General features: G+C 37.8%; 1 long non-coding RNA gene across 1 annotated transcript; it reads left to right on the forward strand.

The window, feature by feature from the left end:
• Positions 1–1,588: 1,588 nt before the first annotated feature.
• On the forward strand, positions 1,589–12,818 carry LOC308193441. Its single transcript, XR_013949636.1, has 3 exons — positions 1,589–2,693; positions 8,065–8,116; positions 9,782–12,818. It is a non-coding gene; the product is annotated as an uncharacterized lncRNA (long non-coding RNA).
• Positions 12,819–26,175: the final 13,357 nt, after the last annotated feature.

Here is a 26,175-nt window from a genome sequence, read left to right on the forward strand (position 1 = left end):
AGGTCAAACTACAGTTCTGTAGATATCTAAGTTGTTTTTGTATATGCTTTCTGTGTTTATATCACAATTCACAGTTCTTTCTAAACTAATAATAAAGCATTTACTACTTGGGAGCCTGAAAAAACCACAGATATAACTTGTCTTTTATAGTCTGAAATAGGATCCTTTATCCGTGCCTTAAGGAAAGCAATGTAAAGGAAATTGCATTGCTTGTAACAACAATAAGGAATTCACTGTAAACAACTATTCTGTTCATGTGTAAAGTTTCCAGCTCTTAACATAAGTTAACAAAGAGGATGTCAGCACTTGCATGTATTTTATACATTCACTATAGAAATGAGCACTGCTCCAAGCTTAGTGTCATGAGTAGATGTGAATTTCAATTTGCAGTCTTCTGCAGAGGTAGTCTTACATGTATGATATGTCTTCTTAGGATTGTACTAACTGCAAAAAACAGTTTCCTTAAACTAAAACTCATGTATTCATGAATTCAAATAAATGTTTTTACCGAGTACTTCCCTTCTCAACTTGCAAATAATTTCAGTATAAGACATGTCATTGGAAATGGTTAGACAAAAGGTGATTACTTCAAAGGCTTATCAGACCTCTGTTATAAGGTTGTTGCTGCAACCCCTGGTTAGGGTCACCAGTCCTGCAAAGATAGGATTAAAACAAACAAACACAAAAACAACAACAACAAAAAAAAAACACAGAAAGAAACAACTTACATAAAAGACCTTTCTCTCTTTTCCATATCTGTCTCTTTTAAGACATAAATACTCTTTTCTGTTTCCCTTACAGGCATGAAGAATGATTTCCAGACTCCTCTTTGGTAAAAGACACTTAAAAGTAACGTGCAAACTCAATTATTATATAAGAGAATTTTGTCATTTCCATCAAGTTAATTAGTGGAGGTGTTCCTTTGCAATACAGACGAACAGACTGCTGCACTCAGCCAGTTACAGTGCCTACAGAAAATATGTCTAAATACTAACTCAAACCTACAAAACACATATTACTTATTTCGATGAAGGAAACAGTCAGTAATGTGACATGTATCTAACAAACATATATGCAAATTCCAACTGACTTGTAGAGACACCTATAAAATGGAAAGCAAATTCATTAAAATCTTCATCTTTCCTCATGTTTTGAAATTACAGTTTCAAAAAATACTTTCATCTGCGTTCTGTTAACTCCAGTTGTTATTTTTCACTTTCTCTTGGAAAAAGGTGGAGTAAGGATTATATAAAAAGAATTCATCTCTCGCTTACTTAAAACATTAAAAAATAGCTCATAATCACTATAGAGTCCTGTGCCATAACATATATAGCACCACTCTGCCACTTTTTCTTTATTAATTATTTCCTTTTGAATAACAATCGGTGAACCCAGATGTCTGAAAGTGAGAAATCATAGCTGTGGCATCTGGATCCTTTACAGATTCCAAAAGTAAGTCCGCTACTGGCATTTAAACAGAATCACACTCTGTTTAAGTATTTATACTGCCTTTGGCTTGCTGTATTATTGTGCATTTGTTAATAAGCCCGTGTGCTTACATTTTGACTTGAGAAAACTCTGTGCACTTTGGAAGAAATCCTATCCCCATTGAAGTCAATGGGAGAATTGCCATCAACTACAAGAGCATCAGGATTTCACCCTTTTGAGTTTTTGTTCACAAAGAGACATAGAAGTTCTTCAAAAATCTTTCAGTCCTGTAAGCCTTCATTACTCATACATTTAATAAAAAAAAATAATCTAGGGGAAGAGGTTAAGCTAAAAAAAAAAAAAAAAAAGGTGGGTCTGGCTTTATATTGCCAACACACTCATAGATCTCCAAGTTGGACTGGCTCTGGCACAGAACATGCTAGGACTGAGAGTCTCAAATTACTCACAGAATACGTGACAGCATGTAAAGGCTACTGAAATATAAAGATTTTGACCCAAAGTTACAGGCAGGGTCTATTGGGTTCACAGTTCTGCCAGAACTCTTTTGCTAAAAGCTGTCATGTACCATGTTGCCATGAACCCTCCCAGTGGTGTGTTTGCATTTCTGCTCCCTCCAACAGTATGTGGAAGCCACAAAGATTCATAGATAAGATGCAGCATAAAAATAAAAAAAGACAAAAAAAAACCTCCGAAGTTGGATCTTTCAGACTGAGATTCATCACATATTTTGTGAGTTTCTAAAAGCCTTTCACAAAAGCAGAAAAATTTTACTAGAAAACCCTCCATAGATCTAAGAAGAATTTCTCATGATCAAATTCTAATAGAAAGTGAAATATTTAGAAAATTGAGCTCTTTAAACCTTCAATTTCTCAAAAAAAAAGGGACTAAAAAGTGCTGGGAAGACTACTGTGTACTTTTCAGTGTCCTGGTTATTCTGCCAAAGAAATCTAGGGCAAATTTATTTTAGTTAAACATTTATTTGGTGACCACTGTTTCTACAATGATTATTTTGCTATCCTCACCATTAACCCTTTGTTTCTCTGAATGCAAGCACGTGTCACAATATTAATCTAAAAGGAGGTGTACAGAAGTTGTTAAATTGCAGAACTAGTTTTCATGGTTCAAAATCTTGGGTTTTGCAGCTCAGTATAATTTAAGCCACAAACCATTCCCGCTACTCTATAGTGAATTATAAAACATATCAATCCCCGTTACCCCAAAGAAAAGAAGTAATAACATGCAAGGTAAGTGGCTTTATTTTTTTTTCTCATGGTTGAATGCTTATCCACTAGGAACAGACTAAAGGTTTAGTCAAACAGACAAGTTTAGTCAACAGATAACTGCCAGAGTAGTTCTCCATGTGCTCACTCCTAGCTTGCAGCAAATGAAACCTAACATCAGGTTAAGTCCACATTTCCTTAGGGTTAAGCATATGTATGTTGACAGCTAGATCAGCTTATCTGACAAGAAATGACTTAAATTATTTCAAAATAAATTAAGCCAGAATACATTGAGCGTATATCTGAGTTGAAGGTTGAACACCAATATTTACTTTCTATTTAATTTGAATAAGTATAATATTTGGGGTTCCCAACTAGTCATTCCAAAATGGACCAACATTTGGTTACAACCCTTATGATCCATCTGCACTTCACATCTACTGCTTCTCAAAGCTGCAATGTTTTAACCTTTTCTGACCACCAGTATAGTCCAAAACTCTGTGTAACTTGAGATTATTTTAGCTTTCTGTTTCTAAGATACAGGGTACTTTGATTGCAGAAATATGTCTGACTTTAAAATATAGTACTTTTGTGGAACTAAACTTTGTCACACATTGACAATAAGCAGCTGAAGACTTCTTTGGTGGCTAATGAGTAAATAAGAAAAAATAATGAGACTGGGATTATTCAGCCACCTATTCTCAGACCTGACAAATCTTTCTAGCTTCACCTATAGTCAGTAGAAAGGTGGGGGTGAGTCAAGATATTCTTTCATTAGCAAGTACTGCAGATTAAAAGGAGTGGACACACAGAACAAAATTATTTATGTTGAGGACCTAATAGCCAGAGCATGCACATTTTTGTGGATTTTGGATTAATTTCAATTTGCTCCCACAGAATGAATATACACTAGGACTGAATAGCTTAAGGTGCATCCCTGCTTTAATTTCATTTGAAATTAATCCAGTTTGTGTACTTTGAGACAGTTTGAAAATACGAATCAAAGCAGAGTAGGATGAGGTTTGCTTCAGAAGCACATGTTGGATTGAGACTAAAAAATGAATGCAGTTGCATCTTCAGATCATCTGAAAAGATGCAATGTTTTTGAGGTTCTTATCTTTCTCTGCTGAGCATCTGCAAATGGAGACAAAATAGCTAGATAAGGCACCTGAGGCTGGGTAGTATGAGTAACTACCTGCATCTCTACCGTATTCTTATTCCTGTGTCTCTTCCTCATAATAGAGATATCTAGAATAATAACTTAAAGGTGTGTCTTGTATCTCTTCTTACCCCTGCAACACTGTCAGCTGTTGCTAGGAAAGTTTAGCTGCTTCTCTACTTCCCTGACTCTGTTGAGTGATTTGGTTGCTGCTTTTCTCCATTTCTTTCTTTGCTTTTATTTTGTACATTTTGGAAAGCACAAGATTTACAATGTGTCTTCCATTAAAGAACACATAAGATTAATTTCTCTGAAATGCATTTAAAGCTGATTTTAATTGAAGGAATCAGTATGTTATCACTATTACTATTGTTAAAAGACAATGTTAGCCTGTTAGTTACCATTGTAAGGAACAGATCTTAGCCTGGTATTCTTTGCTTGCTCAGGACTTCTTATCTAGGTAGGAATTTTAACTGAGCATGAAATACAGGGCTATGCCCACAGAATAGCTGAATAGAAGTAAAAATAGGAGGTTCTTCAAATTAATTTAGGAAATTATCTAGTACAAGGGGTGGTGACTGTAGGAAATTATCTAGTACAAGGGGTGGTGACTGGTTCCCATTGCGTTTTTATCTATCAGCTAATGGTTAGAGCAGTCACCTGAAAGCTAAGCAAATCACATGAAACATGCCTGGACAAAGTAGTCTGGAAACTCTGACTTCCATTTCCTGGACAATTGGTTTAACTCTCTAGACTGCTATACAAAAGTCTGATGCTTACTCCAGATGTACTTTCAGATGAAACTATCTGTGACTGCTGTACTGTGTGATGAAATAAATGCTGTCCATGTATATTAGAGGTGCTGAGAGAGCACTGATTGAATTGACCTCCCAAAGGAGCTGAAATAGACATGCCTTGTTTGTAAATCATAAATGGTCTTACAGGAGAGACAGGCACTGGAAAGCCAAGGTGGTGATGCTTCAGGGAACATGTAACGTTTTCAGCACCACAGTAAGTTTTCACTAAAATAAGCACCCACAAAATCTCAGGTGCCCAAATAAGATTTATATGAAACACTCCGTTGAACTTAGTTACCCAAAATCCCAACTGCACTGTTTCATATGCCTGAAGGTCTTTTTTTTTTTTTTTTTTTTTAACCTTGCCCTTTGAGAGCAAATGGATGAAATTCAGGCTTTGTTTTAGTCCAGCCCACTTCTATGTGCAGTATTTTGCACTACCTCTCTATATAATACATATATTAAAAATAACTGGGCTAGTTTGAATTCTGGCAATTAATATTTCTGAAATTCACGCCTGGACTGCTTTTGTAATAAAAAAAAAAAAAAAAAAAGAGTAATTTGCTAATATCTTGCATTTTTTTCTATTACAAAACAGATGAAAAATCATGCCTGACCAATCTGGTGGCACTCTATGATGGAGTGACTGCATCAGCTGACAACGGAAGACCAACCAATGTCATCTACCTGGACTTCTATAAGACCCACCTAATATCCAGATCTCTAAATTGGAGAGATATGGATTTGATGGGCAGACCATTCGATGGATAAGGAATTGCCTTGAATGTCACACCTAGAGAGTGGTGGTCAATGGCTCTATGTCCAGGTGGAAGCTGGTGATGAGCGGTGTCCCTCAGGGGCCTGTCCTGGGACCGGTGCTGTTTTATATCTTTATTAACAACTGTTGTGGTTTAACCCGGCTGGCAGCTAAACACCACACAGCCGTTCGCTCACCCTCCCCCCTCCTTCTCTGGGATGGGGGAGAGAAACGGGAAAGTGAAGCATAGACCCCATAGACAATGGGATTGAGTGCACCCTCAGCAAGTTTGCAGATGACACCAAGCTGAGTGGTGCAGTTGACACAACAGAAGGAAGGGATGCCGTCCAAAGGGACCTGGACAAGCTTGAGAAGAGGGCCCAGAGAAACTTAATGAGGTCCAACAAGACGCAGTACAAGGTGCTACACCTGGGTCAGGGCAATCCCAGACTTGAGTACAGACTAGGTGAAGAACTCATTGAGAGCATTCCCGGGGAGAAGGACTTGGGGGTTCTGGTGGATGAAAGCTTGACATGAGCCAGTAGTAGGTGCTTGCAGCCCAGTAGGCCAACTGCATCCTGGGCTGCATCAGCAGATGAGTGGACAGCAGGTGGAGGGAGGTGACTGTCCCCCTCTGCACTGCCCTTGTGAGGCCCCATTTGGAGCACTGCGTCCAGGTCTGGGGCTCCCAGCACGAGAAGGATGTGGGTCTGTTAGAAAGGGTCCAGGGGAGGGCCACGATCAGAGGGCTGGAGCACCTCTCCTGCAAAGAAAGGCTGAGAGAGCTGGGGCTGTTCAGCTTAAAGAAGAGAAGACTCCAGGGTGACCTCATTGCAGCTTTTCAGTACTTAAAAATGACTTATATAATAGATGGAGAGCAACTCTTTGCTTAATCAGATATTGACAGGATGAGGAGGAATGGTTTTAAACTAGAAGAGAGGTGATTTAGAGTAGATATTAGGAGGAAATTCTTCACACGGAGGGTGGTGAGGCACTGGCACAGGTTGCCCAGAGAAGCTGTGGATGCCCCATCCCTGGAGGTGTTCAAGGCCAGGTTGGATGAGGCCCTGGGAAACCTGATCCAGTGGGTGGCATCCCTGCCCATGGCAGGGCGAGTTGGTACAGGATGATCTTTAAGGTCTCTTCCAACCCAAGCTGTTCTCTTATTCTATGATTCTATGAAAATAGATTAAAGCCTAGAGACAGCTTTCCAAAAGCATTTAATTTTCTTGTGATGCAAAAATGCACCCAATGTCTTCCATTTATGTCACTCGTTTATGTGATTACATGTATGCCACTTGTACTTAGCTGCCTGGATGATTTAAGAAATTCTCTTCCAGGCCCGTTCCCTTAAAAATTCTGACTGCTAATACCATAGTTACAGGAAATGTTTATTTGAACAACAATTTCCAAGGGGAAATTTATGAAAATCTTGTGCATATTTTCTCTGTTTTTCTCAGGGGGGAAAAAAAAAGTTTAGGTAAAAACAAATAATAAAATTTGAATTATTTTATCTGATTGATCTTGGTTTTCCAAAAAGTGTTTCAAAGTACATCTGACATTACATTTGCCATGTATTAAGTTGCTTTTCTAGTTAAAAGGTACTTTTTTTTGCTTATATACAACTTTCGTGTTTGAGTTTGAAATTGAAACAGTCCTATAAAAATACGATTAATTAACAATACTGAAAGACAAAGATTTTTTTCCTCTATTAAGATAATTTTGTTATTCAAATCAATTGGAGCATACACTTGCTATAAAGCAGCAGTTCCTTCTGTGTTTAAGAGTAGTTTTACATGACTAACTTCAAAACATTTCTTTGTTTTTCTGCTACTAATTCTATGAGCTCATTGCCACGCAGCAAACGCATTTATTATGCTGTGCAAAGGTTGCAGCCAACAGAGATTTGTTATGTACAAAGTCCAGGTATCTAGGATCCTAGTAATAAAAGCATGGTATTTCTTGCTGCTTCTTTATAATCCAAATGGGCTCAGAAAAAACAGCTTCTTTATAACTTCTCTGATAAGGACTGGGATAAACAGGAGGTACGGGCAGACGCTGGTTTCAGGCTTGAGTTCATTCACTTACTGACACTAGTTTTAACCAACATGCACAATACTGATAAACACTGGTAGAGTCAGCACTATTGATAAGACTACTTGCTCCCTGTACAAATACTGCACAGGTTTTGCAGTTGAAAAAATTCACAAGAGTGCTTGTCAGAAGTTGTTTTTGGCTAAGAACCAACTATAGTGTACTTCATCTACAGAGCCTGTCCTATCTTAGCTTCTCCAAGTCCATAAAGTATACAGGAAATACAAGGAGATAGAGTTGTAGCCTCTTCAATGAAAATGAATCTGGAACATCATATCTAGGACAGATTCATTGTTCTACCATTAACTAGAGACCATAAGTATTCCTATTACTTCATTCTCCACTGGTTGATTAGACTATGAAAAGGAAAAATACAGAGGAGGAATTATACATTTAGTCAGGAAAGTGAGACAGTAAGTGAACAAGTGAACTCATCGACAGCTATTTTAATACTCATGCTTCTGACTAAGACTGTAAAGCAAACAACTGACTTTTGTTCCACTCCCAGATAATAGTCTGAGTGTTACCAGGAAACAGTAGCGATTTATTCAAAATCTCATAATTATTGTGTCCATTTTCAATTTTCAGAGCTGTCACTGCGATGCTAGCTAATTGATCCCAGGACCACTATACTCTATAGGTAAGTGGTAACGAAGTCCTCCTTCTTCCAAATAATAGTTTTCCTTTAACTTCTTATGACAACCACAGCGGTTTCATGGCTTAAGAATGTACTGAGGTATAGGACTATGATATGGCCTAACTTCAATTATGTTTCTGCCCCACTATTGGTTCTCTTGCATTACACACACACAGGCTCAGTCCACATTCATTTCTTTTAACCCCATGTGGGAAGGAAATAGATAAAAATGAGTAGAGGAACCCTGGCTCCACCCTACCAAAGGATAGGACAAGGGGACTGCTAAAGGAAGGAGCCAAAAGCAAATCACCTATCTTTCAGAAAAAAAAAAATCCTACAACAATCAGTTATTTATCATTTCTACCAATAGTTAGGAAAAAATGATGCACAAATCATTTAGGATTTTAGTAAAGATACCCTTTGAATGTTACATTGGATATTTTACTTTAAAAGAATAAACATGAATGACAATGTTCTTAGTAATACTATAGTAACTAAAACTTAAGGTGAGAAGTTATTTTCAAGACTACATTAGTCCGTTTGTTCTGAAAATGAAACATTTTGAAGATGAGTTCAGAACACAGAAGCATTTCTATGACATTATGGGCATTTAAAAACATTGACTGAGAGAGCTGAAGAGTGTTTTCAAAAGCTGCATCTTTCACATGTGGAGTATCCAAATACAAGATTTTTTTAAAATCTTATATTCTATATGAACTTACGTCAAATATTACGTAAATTTGTGCCACTACCTCTACATTTCCTTCACATTTTTGAGGGTTTCTGTAGAGTTTGTGTAGTTGAGTTCGTAGTTGTTTTTTTTCATACAAGTTCTCTAGCAGAAAAGTTTAATGATTTTGACGATTTTAAGTAGATATCTTATCTGCCTTCCTCCATTTTGATTTCTGGCAGTAACAGAATCCTAGCAGTCAAACTGTGTATAAGAAAGTCCATAAACTATGACAGGAAGTTGAGCACTGAATGACTGATCCCCTTTACTGGTTAGATCACAGAATCATAGGGTAAATTAGGTTGACAGGGATCTCATAAGGTCACCTGGTCCAATCACTTCTCAAAGCAGAGCTGACTTCAAAGTTAGAGCAGGTTGCTTAGGGCAAGCTGACTTGAATAATCTTCAAGAATGGCGATTCTGCAATCTCCCTGGGAGATCTGTCCTATTATTTGTTCAAATTCCATATTGTTCTTTATATCTCTGGAATATCCCTTGTTGTGTTTTGTTTCCCTCAGCTTTCCACTGGTCATCCCTGAGAAGAGCATAGCTCCATTTATCTCAAAGATGAGTTCATCAAAGAGGACACAGCACCCCAGATGGCTGCTCTCTTTCTAAAACAGCCTCTTATAAGGCAGGCTGTCATAGCTGGGGGGGCACAGTGCTGACTTATGTTCAACTTTTCTACCAGTTCCCCTTCTGCAGTGCTGGTTTCTGTCAAGTGAGATCCCAGACTGTTCTGTTGCAGTCTTATTCCACTCCAGGTACAAGGCTCTGTAATTACCTTTGCTGAACTTCACAACGGTCCTGTCAGCCCACTTCTCTAGTTTGTTCAAGGCCTTCTCAGTAGCAACCCTGCCCTGCAGCCTATCAGTCCCTCCCCTCCATTTGTTGTCACCCATGTACTTGCTAAGAGTGCATTCTGTTCCATCTTCCAGGTTGTTAATGAAGATGCTTGTGACTGATTAAAACCCTAGATGTGGAATTGACTCGCTGAAAAAACTCCTAGAACGAAAGAAAGCCCAGTGGAGATGGGCACGACCTATTAAGCTTAGAGAAAAATATTGGATGGGGTTAACCACAGCTGCTGCAAAAAAGCTGACTACCTCATCACCAGCGGACCAGAGGGTGGCCTTTGTTTTAGATAAACAGCTTTAGATAGACAGTTGAATGGATAAACCAATGGTGTAAATGTTTCTTCCTGAGTTCATTAAGAGTGTGAATGCATCTCTGTGTTAGCCAGACTAGCACGTGGGGAGTGAATAGCTAGCTCAACAGAAGAGTATAAAATTTTAAAAAATAGCAAAATAATTTTGAAGAGAGCAACAGGCTCAACCCAGTTCATTCCCAGTGACTGGGGATTTCCAGCGTTGTGACAGTTGAGCATAGAGACTAATAATGGGAATTACATTTGTACTGTGATCCAACTGCACATTGCAATTGCTTGTACAGAGATTTCAGTACATTTATTGCATTTCTAAATCAAAATCTTGTGATCAAATATCTTTCAAGAAGTAAACTTGATATTAAATGTTACAACCCCCATGAATAGTTTCAGGCCTGGTACTGAGCCCCAAGGAAAACCACTAGTAACCAACCACCAGTAGTGGACTATATTGTATACTAACCATTCTCTGAAGCCTTACAATCTAGCCAACGTTACAATGAACACACCCAGAACGCACCTCCCCAGCTGGGTCTCAAGTCGCTATGAAACATTATTTTGAAACCTTGCTACAGTCTAAATAAAAAATAGCCATTTCTTGACACTATGCTAGCTTTCTTCCAGTCCTTAAGAAGTGACTGAAGACTTATAAAAATCAGCATTAAAAACACAGAGACCTCCTCAAGCAGCTTTAAAAAAAAAAAGTTTGGATGCAAGCACATCCCTATGTGCTTATTTGAAAGTATGCATTGTAATAGCTGACATTTAATATCTTCATTAGTTGCTGTTAGAGTGGAAAATACTGGAGCATGACCTTATTATAGTCACCTAGCATACTTTCCCAAAATGAAAATAAAATATTTCTAGAAAACTTCTGCATATTCTGCATTGTTATTGACAGCATATCTTCACTGACCATGTTTGTTGTTTAAAACTTCTAAAATCGTAAGTCTCCCAAACATGTTTTTCTCCTTATCTCTTTGCTTTTCCTATGACTTTTCTTCATTTTCTAATTTCTCAGTTACAGCCATTGCTGTCACTTTTCATTTTTTTGATTACTAGCTCCCACTGTATTTTCAATCCTGTTGTATTTTCAATCCTGTGTGACTGTCTGCATTGCGGTTTTCCAGGACCTAGTATGCTATGAAAACATACCGCTAACGCTCTCCTATGTACATTTAAAAGTAATTGGCTCATGATTGTTCTCTAATTGTAAGATGTTACTGGAAAAATGATGTCTCCGTTGTTTTGTTCACATTGAAATCTCCATAAAAGTGCAGCTTGCTTTCCTCTTAGTCCAAAATAGGGTTATTCTTTTAAACTCCACTGACAGTAGAAGTTCTGTTTAAGACAGCTACAGTCATTGCCATGCTTAGATGAATAGAGCTTAGTGTGAGGAGAATGGGCTATAACAGTCTTATGTGACTATCTGGCCTGCTTCTAGTGCCTCCACTTCTCTCAGGCCTCACAGAAGTAGCAGGCTGGATGTGCCCACAGTAGCTGCTAGCTTTCATGTGCTGTTTATTGGAGGTGGATGAAGTCCTCTTTCCAGTTATGTGACAGGCATGTAGGTAGTCTAATGATTGGTGAGGTATTAAGAAACTGAAGGCAAGGAACAGAAATGCTGTCATCAATTCATGCAGACTGCTCCCTGTTTTCACCCAAATTTTAATTTGATCAGATGGAAGCCTTCTACTTCCAGTCACTATCTAAGTTACTTTGCTGGTATAGGCAAGAGTAGCCTATGGGCAATGAATATATGCCTGTACTATACAGTCAACATGCAATGCACTTCATCACAAAAATCTGCTGTTTCTGAGAAGCACTCCGAAACTTGCTAGATGTTTTTTGTGTTTGCAGTACCTCTGATCCTGAAATTGATTCATAGGATAAACTACGGGGATGAGGACTACCCACAGATGTAAAGACAAGGTTTTGATATTAATGTAATTTTTTTTCAATGTAACATCTATGTTTTTTAGCTCTGTGATACATAATTGTGACAAAACAGAAATATTTTATTGTAATGAATAGACATTATTTACCAGTCTGAGACCTAGACCAGTTGTCTTGGTAAACAGAGAACAAAAAGCCAACCGAAATGTATGATAAAAGATAGTATCTGTATCTCTGACACAGAAAAAGAAAAATGTAAATTAGTAGTTACTACAGCCAAGCAAGGCAACGAGTGTAATTAACTCCATCACTGATTACATTGCAATGTTCTATGAGGAATGGTAACATAGCAATTTTGAATACTGCTGTGAAAGAAATCCAGGATTTGCAATACGTAACAAAAAGTAAGATATTATGATCCAATTAATACTAAGTTCTGAGCACCTTTAGGAGTGATGAAGAATACGTATGCAGTGCATTCCTCATCTGCACTCACTTCATAGAATTAGGATGAGGAATACTATTAAAAATGTCTATATGGACACAACAGACCATACTTACTCCTTTATATATTTTATCATTTAAGTGTTAAGAGGATGGTGTCTTCCTTAAGAAAATGCTTATTTACAGAAATGTGTGATTCTGTTCCCAGCTCTCTTTTACATTTGAGCTTGTGCTTATGACTAGCTATTATGCACATAATTATTCATGTCTTTAGGAACTGATGGAGATAAAACGACAAAAAAAAAAAAAGATATGAGTTAGCTCAAATAGTTACAGTTTATGCACTTACCAAATTCAAGGTACAGTCTCCCAATTTTTAAAGTGCTGTTTTGCAGCTTGAACGATCTGTTTATTCTGCTATATCATTTGATTAGTTATACATTTTATCTTCAATGATTCACTCCCTGAAATAAGCATGACTGACTTTATTGATTCCAAGGGAAGGTTCATGTGAGAACAGTCACATAGACTAGCATAATTACACCTTAGCCTATATTTCTGCAGACCTGTTTGCGAAGCTTGTTTGCAAAATGTATATGATTTTTTTTTCTCTTGAAAATTATCAAATCATCCTTACATTTCAGGCTTGTCTGCAAGGATCCTTTTCTCAAGTCACTGTTTTATCAGGTGTTAAATTAGTCTTGAAATTTGGCCTCAATCCATCTGGACAAACGGACTTAATTAGCACATATTTATGTTTCACCATCTCCTAAGAGGGAAAATAAAATAATTAGGTAAATATACATTTCAAATGCAGCTACGAATTTCTTTTATAGTGAATCTTTCCTACAGCAGGCATACTTAAGATATGCTAATTATCAAGTTTCTAAATTTTGAAGCAGCTGGAAATAAAAAGGTAGAGTAGGATTTTCTTGTTGCAAGTTTGTTCTTAGTTTGATAGAAAATGACAGTCACCACTTTACATGATAACAAGTATCACTAGTGGCTAAAAGATTTTTTCCTATCCAGGTGGAAAAAAAAAAGCTTTCAAGACAAAATTTTAACTCAGTTCGTACAGGTGGATGTGTGCTGACCTGATCTTTGAGAACCATTGGTATCCCAGCACTGTGTCTGAGCCCCGCTCCTCACTTAGCACTTGATTTGGGTGTCAAGCTTTCTGATTCAACTCCAAAGTATAACTAGAGGTTTTTAATATATATTAAAAGCTATAATTGAAAATAATTTTATCAGAACTGGGCTGTCTACACACTTGTGCTTTCAAAGGCATCTATGGGAACACTCTTACTCTAAGGCACATAACGTGGTAATTAAATTTGATGTGGCAGCACTAAAGAGAAAAAATGTTAGTCTGCTTGAAAAGAACTATGAAAAGATGGGGACATGGTACCAGGAAGACAGTTCAGCATTTAAAATGCAAACTAGAAAGGCTTTGTCTAAGAGAAATCTAGGAAGTCTACAGAGCCTCAAAAAACATTAAGCTGTGAAGTTTGATGTAGCTTCAAAATCTGTACCAGTGCATTATGTACATTTTCAGTGCGGAAATTTCCTGGTCTCACTCACCTCTATCAAAGCTAAGGACAAAGGCAGATCAGGTCAGAGTTCTGAATCAGTCTCACAGCTAAGGTGACAGAAACATATCAATTACTCTTCTTAGAAAATACAAAACTGGAACAAAAATTCTACTAAGGTTGTTTTTTCCTTCATTTAGCACAAAATCTACCCAGTCTCTCAAAGCTCTTGGCATAATTCTGGATTGTAAATAAAATAATTACTTTTTCATACTTTTGTCTGATCTTCTATTTTTGTTTTAATTGCTCCAAAATATGTATTTGTGTTTTCTACAGAAAATGCCAAAAATATTAATTTGAGTAAAATATGAACCTTCAATGTTTTCACGGAAAACCTTTGGGTCCAATTATTATGTTTTACCCATTCATGACTCATTCTGTATTACCCATTCTATAACTCAGAGAACCCAGTACATAATTTGACTTTCAGTCCAGTTATTTTGTGGGAAGGTACAGCAGCTTTTCTCTCATGTATGCTGACACTGCAACTGAAGGTATGACTGCAGTGGAGAATGGTTTAAGCAAGCACCAAATACACTATTTGGAGACTGTGGGTGTCAGAGCAGGCTAGCAACTGAAGTACATGCCTAAGGTCCCCAACGTGATTGCACAATCTACGATGAAGTCTGTGCAATTCTATCCTTCCTACTGTTTACCCATGTTATCACGTTTAAAGCTACTATATTTACCGACTTGCTTCTATTCAATACACATTTACATTCTGATTTTTATTTTGCTGGATACGTACTTCCATTGGCATACAGTTCTCAAATGATTTAATATTTTCTCAATTACTTAGTCAAGCCTTAAAGGGCAAAAATATATTTTATTTACTTCAAAAGATTCCTGATAAGACTTTTTAGAGGTATTGCATGTTGTGTAATTCTTTGGGGGGGAAAAATGATAAGAATTATTCAAGGCAAACACTTTAGGGCTCAGATCAACTGATAATGCTCAACTGCAGACCACACTGACCCGTTCAACTGAAAGATCATCCTGACACAGAACACATGAAAGAAAATATTTTCCATGGACCACTATGACCATTTGCATGAATGTGACCTCAAGCTCCCCCTACCTTTCCCCATCCCCTGCATTATCCCATGTAACACAGAAAACTGCAGTGAACAACCTGTCAGCTAAGCTTCAAAGCAATTTTCTTCAGACACAAGGGAAATTGGGGACCTACAAATATAGAGTCCAACTGCCCAACCACTTCAGGGCTAAAAAAAAAAAAAAAAAAAGCATGTTACTGAGGGGATTATCCAAATGCCTCTTGAGCACTGACAGCCATGGGGCACCAAACACCTCTCCAGCAAGCTTGTTCCAGTGTTTGATCACCCTCCCAGTAAAGACGTTTTTCCTAATGTCCAGCCTAAACCTCCCTGGCAGAACTTTGTGCCGTTCCCTCATCAGCAGCTACCAAGGAGCAGAGACCTGCACTTCCCTCTCCACCTCCCCACCTTGGGAAGCTGCAGAGAGCACTGAGGTCACCTCTCAGCCTCCTTTTCTCCAAACCACACAACCCAAGCGTGCTTGGCCTCTCCTCATAGGACGTGCATTCCAGCTCTCATACCAGCTTTGTTGCCCTCCTCTGGCCACTTTCAAGTACCTTAACAGCTCCTTTAAACTGTAGAGAACAGAACTGCACCCAATATTCAAAGTGAGGTCTCACCAGTGCTAAATACAGTGGGAGAATCACCTCATTTGACCAGCTGGCCACGCTGTGGTTTAGTGCACCCCAAAATGTGGTTTGCCCACTTGGCTGCCCTTCTTTTACATTAGTCAGGGCAGTGACAGTGCAGTTTGCCAACGAAATACCTAGAAAAGTCACTGTGTACCTTTTCGTGTGGGAATGAAATTATGTCCTTAGATATCTGCACAGAGAGTCTACTTCTGTGCACCAAGCGTGCCAAGCAGGACCTGGGATTATTCTCTGCCCCTGCACCCAATTGCTGTAATTCAGTTGCACCCTCATTACTGAAACTTCTTCAGTCTCTAAACCAGGCTGACATCCATCCAAATCTGTTGCAAAACAGTCCCAAGCTGAATCTATGATCATGCCTAGGACTTTTTTGAAAGTGTTTGTTGACTCATGACAAAGGACTACTCCACACATAAGAATCACCATAAAATAGTCAGACCTGTGATATAAAATTTGGACCATTCCAAATTTAACAAATTTAATCATTTAATGAGTTTAATCATTTAATGACAGATGAATCTGTCACTGATTTCCATTAGGGTATTTTTTTCTCTTTCTACTGAAAACAACATGTACACATTTCAGAAAATATTATCTAAATTTAACCTTGAGATAACATCTTAATATTTCAAACATAACACAGGTAATGAAGCATCCCAAAAGACGTTTAGATGTAGAGCTTAGTGATATGGTTTAGTGGAGGACTTGTTAGTGTTAGGTTGGACTCAGTGATCTTGGAGGTCTCTTCCAACCTAGATGATTCTGTGATTCTTGCTTCTAACTGTCAAAGCTCCATCCACGGAATGGATAGAACCATGTAGTGGCCTTGCTACATTATGTATGTCAAGGTATGATCGTGGATTACATCAAATGCAAGTACAAGCACTCTAGTGATATAGATGTTTAGCAGTACGTGGGAATTAAAAATTAATTTTGTGCACATATGGGCTGGACATGAGTTGTGCACAACTTCCCCTTGGAAATGTGGTCATTTTGAAGATGACTGGCTCTCTCTGTATTTGGAACCCATTCTTAACGTAGACGTGAAACACTTTGTTAACGATATCCAGTAGTGCCTTATGATTTCTTAATAAGGTAACAGGGAATGTTCTAAACTAAGAAATCGATATAGAAAAAAAGTACTATTATAAGAATTTATATGGAAATCCACGGGGTAGTACTGGAACCATGTTTATTCAGCCTTTTTAGCCACTGTTTTAGATGTTGCTGTTTTGAAACCAAGGTACAATGCCCTGGTAAACCTCAGAGCACATTTGTGGAGAGCATAATGGGACCAGGTTTTGCACTGAGGCTGTTGAGCTGGTACTAAAAACCTAGTATGTACATGGACTGAATGTGTTTTACATGGCTTAGATTGCATGTAAAAGTAAAGTATATGAAGCAGAAATCTCCACCTGCCCAGAAATACCACTTTACATGACAGAGATGGGAAAACTTAAGAGTAGACTGAATGCTGGGAAAAGAGCTTAGCACAAAGTCTGGACTGGGAGGTGCGACTTACATAATTTCCTGAATGTGGCCAAACTCTGGGTCAAGAGTGAGTGAATTTCACTTAAAAAAATCATGCTACTGAGTACGTTCTATCTTTCAATAACGTTACTGTCATCTTTCGAGTCTTGATCCTATATTCAAATTCACAGCTGAAAAATTCAATGAGATCCATCCATCTGTGCAAGTCTGACTGTGCAATCAGACCTTGAAGTGTTAACTTCATATATATTGTTTGTGCTTTAGGGGACAAGAGACTCAAAATGAATCTGTAACAAAAACAATGAAAAGCCAATCAGATACAAAAAAAAAAAAAAATATATTTTACTTTCCACACAGTATTAGTAACACATGTAATACTTTTTTTTTTTTTTTTTTTTTTTTTTGTTCCTTAAATATATGGAGTGAAATCCTGGCCCCAGTGAAGTCAATGGGACTTTTGCCATTGACTTCAACAAGGACAAAATTTTCCTCCGGTGCTGGTGTGATTTTCAGCCTGTCTTTGCCCCTTTAATACTTGTGATGACAAAATCCTGTAGTTGAATTCCAAGGATGGATCAGCACCCTGCAGCAATTAAAACTGCTGTAGTATATCATGCTTTTCCAGTATTATCTGAAAGACCCATCATGCAGAAATACATTTTGCTTTATGCTGTATAACTAAAATTTACCAGAGAATAATTAAAGAACAAAAAATGTTTTAAGATGTTGTAACTTAAAATCTATGTCTAAACTAACCTCAGTGGGTAAAATAATGTATGCAGACATCTCAGAGAACAGTATGCTTCCTGCACCTATCCAAAGGTAAAATTTGGCCACTCACTAAAACAGAACTGGTATTAAAGGCCACACACATACATATGAACATCCAAGAGTACTGGTATGAGAGAACAGGTTGTGCTGAAAATATGAAAAGCAAGCAAATGTTGTAATGACCACTGCCATTGTTTGCACTTTGACTTCAAATTTCATGCAAATGACTGATGACAAATGCCAGAAAACACCTTTAGGGAATTCATTCTGTTTGTAAACAGAGACAAGATGGAAAATATTTAACAAGATGGATATAATGATTAACGTCGAAGTCTAACACTGCAAGGCCTTTAAGAAAAAAGAACAAACATGGAACTAGCTTAAAACCATAGACCTCGGCTTCAAAAAGATGCTGAGCGCTGCTACAGCAGGAATTAGAGATGACCAACATGCCTGAATAAAAAGGTCTTTTACAGATTATAGACCTGAACCTGAGATGAAGAAATTTAAATAATCAAAGCCTTTTCCTTTACTTTTTTTTCTTTTTTCTTTTTTTCATGTTTTAATGAAAAGTGTGCGCAGATATTCCAGGTAAAACTGCCATCCTTAAACTTTATGCATCCAGTGGATACCTTCATAGACAGGGTCTGAGCCAAAACAATTATTTGGTTAATACTGTGGAAAGTTTGATTTTAACTTGAACGTGTAAAATTCACACACAGGTCTGCTAAAATTTTAAGTGAGCATGAATTAAGACCATACAAGTGTCGTCAGACCTGCATAACCCAAAACATGTACCTCTTCAGACACCCCACAGTGTTCATTAAACTCTGCAAGAGGCTAAACTTCCTTCTTCATATCCAGCTTGTAGGGCTGGGGCCAGAATTAGTTAATCGATATGGACCATAAAAATGAATAATGTTAAAAACCTATTAGATCATTCAGTTTGTCGTTTTAGAGAAAACTAGATGATTGAGAAGGTTCTTTTCCACCTCTTAGTTCTTGTGATCCCACGACTCAAATTTACGCACCATCACTACATGCAATAGATTGTTCGACTCTGCATCAGAATTATTATTACTCAATATTTCTGATGCATTTCAATATTGAAATATTATTCAATAGAAGAATTGCCATCACACATGCAACTTCATTTTTCCCTCAGAGAAAACTAATCTCAGTATATAAAAAATCCCAGACGTCTTGATCTACATGCAAAAGTTTTAGAAACACAGAATTTACTATGAGAAATAGAACTTTTGAATCCAAGGAACTAAAATTGTTAAAGTTCTATTTTGAAGCTGATTACTCCTCTTCCTGTAGTGATATTCAGCCTCTCCATTAGCCTTTCTCTTCCACTGCCATGATGAGGAACTGGGAATTTACCCACTGAGAGCAAAGTGTAGATTCACTATGGGTGCTTCTACATTAAATTTAGTTTAGAACAGGTGAATCTCCATCCCCACTTACCTCAGTTTTATCAGCACTGCAGACCTGTTTCAGTGTGCGCAAACCTGAATCCTTTGGAATGAAAATAACCCCCAAAAAATCTTTTCAAAATTCTAGTGGGCATCCAGTCCATGTGACCACACTAGAGTTTACCTTAAGCAATCCCTCTGGCTTTAAAATCTACTCGATGTGGATAGCGGGTCATCAGCACCAATCACTTCTCTTTACAGATCTACTCTGAGTGTGCAACAGGAATTGCTAATGTAGATGGAGCCTGAGATTCTCTCAACCCGCACAGCAGATTAAGTTCATGACTTGATGTGATTCTCCTCCTATACTTTGCCCCTGTGAGACCCCACCTGCAGTACTGCATCCAGGTCTGGGACCCCCAGCCCAAGAAAGACGAGGACCTGTTCGAGCAGGTCCAGAGGAGGGCCACAAGGATGATCAGAGGGCTGCAGCACCTCTCCTGTGAAGACAGGCTGATATAGCTGGGGATATTCAGCCTGGAGAAGAGAACGCTCCAGTGAGACCTCATTGAAGTCTTTCAATACTTAAAGGGGGCTTGTAAGAAAGATGGAGAGGGACTTTTTACAAGAGCATGTAGTGATAGGACAAGGGGCAATGGTTTTAAACTGATACAGATTTGCATTAAATATAAGGAAGAAATTCTTCACTCTGAGGGTGGTGAGGCACTGGCACAGGTTGCCCAGAGAAGCTGTGGATGCCCCATCCCTGGAAAAGTTCAAGGCCAGGTTGGATGGGGCTTTGAGCAACTTGGTCTAACGAAAGAAGTCCCCACTCATGGCAGGGGGGTTGACCTTTATCTTTAAAGGTCCCTTCCAACCCAAACTATCCTATGATTCTTATACACAGCTCTACATTATGTCTAACTGACATGGAAGATGATATAGTGGCATGGCCTTACTACACAGCACCACGGAAACTGCACAGGAGAGAAACTCATCCTAACCACTAATACTGGGACTTTATCTACATAGCTGTACTGGTATGGTGTAGTTAGTACAACAAAACTCATCTGCTTTGGGTGGCCCCAATTAACAGAAATTCTACTTTATGCTTTGTTCCATTGTTTAAGAACAAGTCTCAATATGCTCTTTTAACTGTAAAATGGTTGTATGTTCTGATACAATGGGCATATCTCCTCCTTTCTCTAAGAGTCATTGCCACTGAGAAGTGGAATGTGTATTTTAAGAAGCAATAACTACTACCTACTGCTGACAGTATTTCATAAAAGCTGTCTCCGTGCTCTGCTTTTTGATATGTAAACTGCTAAGTTAATGGCTATCTTTGTAGCAGCAATTATTAAAAAATACATTAATAATAATAAAGCAAAAGTAAGATGACATGTCATTTACTAAAATAATTGAAATGGAAGTCTGACTGTGTACTAGGTAAATAGGTATAGCAAATTAAATATATTTCAGAGTTAGTCCAGGTTGCCTGGACTTTTCAAGTGGTTTCAAATTGTGCAATTAACGTGATGACCCTTCTAGTGAAACTCTGCAGCACATGCACTCTCATAGTTCATTATAGATCAGGCTGAATTAATCACTCTAGTGCTCCTTCCTCCTACTGAACTAACACAAGCCTATTTTCAAGCATCCTGCTAAACTTGTGGTTGTTCCTGCCACCTAGTGGCTATCACTCAAGTTAACAGAAACATAAAAAGGACCCATTGAGGATACACTTTAAGAAGAAAATAGAAAAAAGCGCACAAATTTTTGTTTTTAGATGACCATTTAGAGTCCTGCTGTTTAAGTCTGTTGAATACTACAAAAAAAAGCAAAACAAAACAAAACCAAAAAAACTTCTGGATTGATTTCAGAAACAAAGAAAGAACAAACTGGTATACTGATCTTGCAGTATGGAAGGTTCTCAACAAATTGTTGAGAACTTCAACAACAACCTCATCTTTTCGGGAAAAGCTAACAGAATGATGTGATTATTTTTATATCACCTGTTTCTAATGTAATTTTCATAATTTAAAACAATAATCCTGGGCTTACCTAAACTGGAAACAGTGCTCCATCTACTGTGCGATTTATCTTAAATAAACAGGCTTTCTTCATTTTCAGAAGTTGGCAGTATCTTGTATTTCTGCTGTTGCCACTCAGTTATACCTGTCTGTCACATAAATATTCCCTTTCAAAGACACTTTCATAAAAGACAATCACAAATGCTATTAACAGGAATGCTATTTTGACTTTTTGAAAAGCATTTTTTTACATACAATAAACAGACATCAATGGCTGCTGCGTTTTTTTTATTTTATTATAAACACTGCTTTATTTTCAAGTTTTCATGAGACTCTGAAGTCAGAGGGCTGGAATCAAACCATGCAGAACAAGTTCCTCTGCCCATAAACTTTAGTATGTAATGACCCAGTAAACAAATCCTATAGAAGACAATTTCAAAAGTGCTTTGTTACAGCAGACTGTCCCTAAAAATGAAAAAGTGTAACAGCCATCTATTCTAGAAAGTTCTATGATATTATTCAGAAATAATCATAACAATAAAGGACACGTCCCGGAAAACAGATTAAAAGTAGGATGTGCACTGTCTAATTCCCCTCCTCTCCCCCAGTGGAATCAAAGCAGTTATGATTTTTACATAATTCTTGCTGAGTATCAGGTGCTTCAGAATGAGATTCAGTCCAGTCAGAATACCCTTTACTGAATCATCATCAGGAAGGAAATGTTAAGTATAGGATGAAGTCTTAAAACATTCTCTTCCCTTCAGCTGTGGACATATTCCCCTCTTTTTTTGTAAACCATAACTCTTGCCTTCCACAGAGGTAGGTGGTTAACCAGCTCTCCCACCCCTCCTCCAAGGAATTCAGTGAGGTTCACTCTTATTTTAAAACTCTTACAGAAGAGAAGCTGACAATTCCTCACCTCTTCTTATGTGGTATCCTCCTGATGGCAATGTATTTCCAGGATTTTTCCAACTGCTCAGATCAAATCAAATCAAATCCGTATTCACCACCCACCAAAGGCGCTTTAGGAAGGCTGCAGACTACTGAGACTACTGTTGGTGTTCACACTGGGAGATGAACGTCTATGCCATCCACAAGGCATCCTTTGGATAATGTTTCAGCATCCATGTAATTTTTTTTTAATAAAGGATTACATTCTCTTATGTTCTGTCCCCTCCAGGGAGAGAGAGTTCTGAACAGTATTTTCAGCTGTTGCTCACCCCCCCACATTGCTATGTTCTACCTCCTGGCAGACAGCAGGCAGTAGAACTTCATTTCTGGTATTGTGCTAACATGTAGTAAGAAGAACAGGTTTGCTTTCTTTATAGCACACTTCCATCCACAAGGAAAACTAATATCCAGTTCTTCACAAGAAACCCAACATGAAAGCATACTGAACACAGTAAAACAGTCAGATTGTCATCTCCTACAGAATTAAAAAAAGAGTACATACAGCCATCTCATACCATGAGTACAAAAGGCTTTTCTAGTGAAAAGTTTTACTTTTTCATTAACTGTTTTTAAGGTCTATGTAACAGTAACAGCAAAAATTTCCTGAAGAGAAGACTAATACTCTGGCCTTACACGAAGTGCTTCCTTGTTAATTAGTTTGATATATACAAAATACAACTTTAGGCTCACTTCAGGAGTTTCATGTTACACACATTTTTTATTCAAGACTTGTTAAGAAAAGCCTCACAAATAAAAAGATAACGTTAATTCTTCTTTCATATTATTTTACATTGTATTATTTTACTTTTATTTCTGTCAATGTGATATAAATAAGCTTACCAGAATTTGTTAACTTTCCATACTGGATAAAACAGCAAAAATATGGTTACCTCACAATAACAATGAGGAAAGAAAGCATAGCTTTTTGTGGGAATAACAGCAATACAGTATTTGTAAAGTTCAACAGAGGAAAAACTGAAAACTTGGAGCTGGATGTTTTACTTACCCAGTAAACAACACTGGGTAAACCACTTCAGATTTAGTACTAACTGACATGCAGTTTCAGCAGTATTTTAAAACATTCACTACTCAAATGTGAAAATTCAGTAGATTTTGCAAGTTTGTCAAAATTCACTGTAGGGATGTTATGGGTTGTATCAATACTGTTATTTCTGCTTTTGGCCATTATATGCTTCCTGAATGCTTACAAAGGCCTCTAGTGACCCTTCCCATCTCAGAAATATTATTGGAGGAGCTAATTTTTGAGATTTGGAAATGTTTTATGTACACCTGACACTTTCCAATGTAGATATCAAGTCTAGTAAAAAAATGATACCAAAGCAAACCAAAGAGCTATCAAAAAATGCCACCCTATGTCAGAAAAGACAATTCCTTCACTGGTTGAAGTAATGTAAAATCGCAAAGAAGTTTTGTAACAAAGGCATAAATAGCTGTCCTCTCTTCCCAGAAAGAGGTGAGAAAGCTACATCTTCTAATCTGCCCTGACAGATTGTCCAGTCATCTTCTCTTTTCCTTTCCTCCCATCCACAGTGGCACAACTTCAAAAAGGAGGGACAAACTGCATTCCACCATGCATAACTGCACATGGTTAAGGCACTCTGCAGGGAAGTGGCACACAGTTTTTAAACTCAGTCATGCTGAAAGAATCCATTTCTGATTGTTCTAGCCCTAAGATTATTATATTACAGCTGCCATCGCCACTGTAATTTAAGTAAGAAAGGATGTAGATATTGCTGCCTTCAAAAAACAAAAAACAGTGATAGCTCTGTGCCTTTAGAAGTGAATTTTGGATTGTAATCGGAGAACAGCACTGACTTTAGCTGAAATTACAAGTGAAAGCATAGCACCACCCCACATCCCGTAGTAACATTTAGTATTCATAAACTCAAGATTGCTCCTTCCCTATTGCCATACGGAGGCAGCATTCTCCCTTCGCACTGAAGAGGATGACTAGATGTCTACCTTGGATTGTAAATTTCAGTCTGAGGTTTATAATCTTGCAATAATCTAAATTCTTTACAAGTTTCAGTCTTACCTTTGCTCCCTATAAACACGATACTAATGAACTCCATTTTTACCTAACTCAGCATAATTAGACCAATATGATGGATGTGAAATCTGATAATCTAACACCAAGTAAAATACTTACATTAATCTAGTTAAACTGCTTAAAAACACCTTAGAGAAGGGAAAATTTCAGTACTGCGAGTCTTTCATTCATTTATTACTATGCTAAATATAGTTGTATACTACCTTTAGAAATACACTGGACATCCATCTCTAAAAGAGCTAAACATATGATGATCTTTAGAATAAGAAACCTTAAATTTAGACTACTCTTAAAAGAACACCCAAAAAGCCCTGTCAGTACATCAATGCAAAATGCAGTACCTCCAAATCAACAGATAATACAGTATTTGCAAATTAACAGATTTATATGAACAAAGTGCGGTATGAAATTAGCTGTTAAATTACTGTTCCAGATTTCTTGAGATACAGACTCGTTTATTTGCAAGATTTGAGAAGTTTCCTTAAGTTTGCACCTCCTGTTAGAGGTGTTCAGGAAGGGTGAGATGCCTCCTGCAGGAAAGCCTTCATGAGAAACTACCTGAAGACAAGTATGGATGTGAAACCCTGCTGCTACTTCAGATTGCCAAGGCCAGTTTAACAGCATATAGGTTCTGCAGCTGAAAAGAGCCAAAATGGGAAGACTGGCGTACAGGGGAAGTGCATAGGACATTTCTGCACTGCATTAATGAAGACAGTAAACAACCCTACAGTTTAGAATGAATATGTATACCCTTATTTTCTATCAAAGAACAAAACGAACTGCACAAAATTCAGTCTTCCAAAGCAGTCTGCCAGTAATGACATACTGTTGGGCAACATAATAATTCAAGAATACACTAGGCATTCTTTCCAGGTTTATAAAGCTAAAGGTGTACCAGTGATAGACCTGTACATTTTTCATTCTGAGTAAATCTTATGAAAAAAGATAGAATATCATGGCCATGCATGCGCACTTACCTGCAAAATTAAACTGAGTACTCTCAGTTTTGGGGTTAATTCAAGTAGGTATAATAGATTTAACGTATATAATCCAGCCTTCACTGTAAACTGTACTTGGAGATTATTGTATCTAGACATTGCAAAAGCATCTTTTCTCTCCCGCCAGTTTAGAAAATATTAACTACAATGCAAGAACCCTGACCTGTGACAAAAAGCTGTAAAAAGTGAAGGTAAGCCCTTAGAAACTATTATACACATACAAATTAATTCAAACTGTGAGGGAGAAGTACCGTACATCGTTTGATATTTGCAAGACTGTTCGTCATATCAAGTTTCTTGTTGTGACCACCTCACTAAACTTGCTTTCTGAATAAGAAATTTTAAATAAATAAATAAATGAACAAATAAATAAAAGCACAACTTTCTTGTAAAGGCCCTCCCCTGGTTCCATGCACCAGATCCTGCTGATGTGGGACATTTAAAACTTCCTATTAAGATGCACTCAGTTCCATTCTGGAGAAATTCTTGATGACGGGAAAGAATGAAAGCTCTCAGAGCCTCTTGAGGTATTTCCTGAAGATTTGATGACCTGCAACTCACAGGCATCTTTAAAAAAGGTTAAAGACTGTTATGACAGACAGCTGCAAAAAGCAAATATAAGAAAACAAACGAACAAACTAAACCCACGAAGTGACGACGCCTCAAACCCCGACCTCCCCCCCGCCCTGCTCAGCACAAGATGGAGGCCGCACCTCCGTGCTGCACCGTGCCGATTGGTTGGGCGCCTCCAAGGCACTGCTGCCAATCAACCGTAAGCCCCGCCCCTCCCAGGAGCGTGTATA

Source organism: Anser brachyrhynchus (genome assembly GCF_964034855.1).
Source record: "Anser brachyrhynchus genome assembly, chromosome: 3".
In the NCBI taxonomy this organism is placed as follows: domain Eukaryota; kingdom Metazoa; phylum Chordata; class Aves; order Anseriformes; family Anatidae; genus Anser; species Anser brachyrhynchus.